Source organism: Capsicum annuum, unplaced genomic scaffold, assembly GCF_002878395.1.
Source record: "Capsicum annuum cultivar UCD-10X-F1 unplaced genomic scaffold, UCD10Xv1.1 ctg3209, whole genome shotgun sequence".
Taxonomy (NCBI): Eukaryota; Viridiplantae; Streptophyta; class Magnoliopsida; order Solanales; family Solanaceae; genus Capsicum; species Capsicum annuum.
The window spans coordinates 1-1074 of record NW_025838772.1 but is presented as its reverse complement, the minus strand read 5'-3'; the positions used below and the strand labels follow the sequence as shown (position 1 = coordinate 1074).

Below are 1074 nucleotides of genomic sequence, written 5' to 3'. Positions count from 1 at the left end.
GGCTCTGTGCTAATGATCTTCAAAACTGCTGTTGATTCCAATCCATTTTTAATGATAAGATGACATTTAGTATTTTACAGTTATGGTTACTTATTCCAAACTTTTCGACATGGCTTCTTCTTCACTACTGTATTTCCTTTACATATTGCATTTGATATGCTTTACTTGAGCAGCAAAAGGCGTCTGGTTCATAGTGTACACCAACTGTTGCATCAACCGCCACATCGGTCTATTGAGTAAAATCATTGCGCACATTCAATCCAAAGTCAAAATAAAACAGTATTACCAGAACAGTCCATATACAAACAAACTATCATGAATATCTTTTCAAGCAGTTCATAAAAACATAAATGAGATACTAGAAAAAAGAAATTGAACATTGTATTGGGTAGGGGACGCGCGAACGCAGGCCCCCTCTGCCACAAAATATGACGTAGACTCGGCCACTTGGGCCGACCTTAGGCAGGCATCCCTCCAAAGTGCAATGGAGGTCACTAGCCTAGGTCATGGACCTTCTTGATCGGCCATTGACCCCGTCCAGGTAAGTATGTTTCTCCGATGTACTTGGCCCTTTTTTATAGTATCACCATGCTACTATTATATCTTCTTACCTTTCTGTATTTAGTATAACAAACTAACAATCATGAAAAATTAACAATGTTACTTGGCTATTGTTATTGCTCCTTGTTTTCTGTATGCTACGTAATGTTTTTAAAGTTATTTGCTATGTCCTCTTTACTTCTGTATTGTTCTTTTTAAACTGCTTGATGTGTGGGATTACAGTGGGTTGTTGTTTTTGCTAAACGATTTTGTTGTGCATTACTCGAGCAGAGGGTCTTTCGGAAATAGCCTCTCTACAAGGTAGGGATAAAATCTGCATACACTCTATAGGAAATAGCGTCCCCTATTATCCAAATATTATTCTTTTGTCAGAAAGAAGGTCGGAACCATGACATGCATACACTCTACTAGTAGTTGAAACAGATATTGTCCTAATCCCAGAAACATTTGTCACTGGTTGCTGCTGCCTGCTTGCTCAGTAGTAAATCAAATCAAAATCAATAAAGGGAAGAC

General features: G+C 38.2%; 1 non-coding gene across 1 annotated transcript; it reads right to left on the bottom strand.

Moving 5' to 3' along the window:
- Positions 1-388: 388 nt before the first annotated feature.
- On the bottom strand, positions 389-549 carry LOC124891198. The gene has a single exon (XR_007049578.1). It is a non-coding gene; the product is annotated as a U1 spliceosomal RNA (small nuclear RNA).
- Between the last annotated feature and the right edge of the window lie 525 nt (positions 550-1074).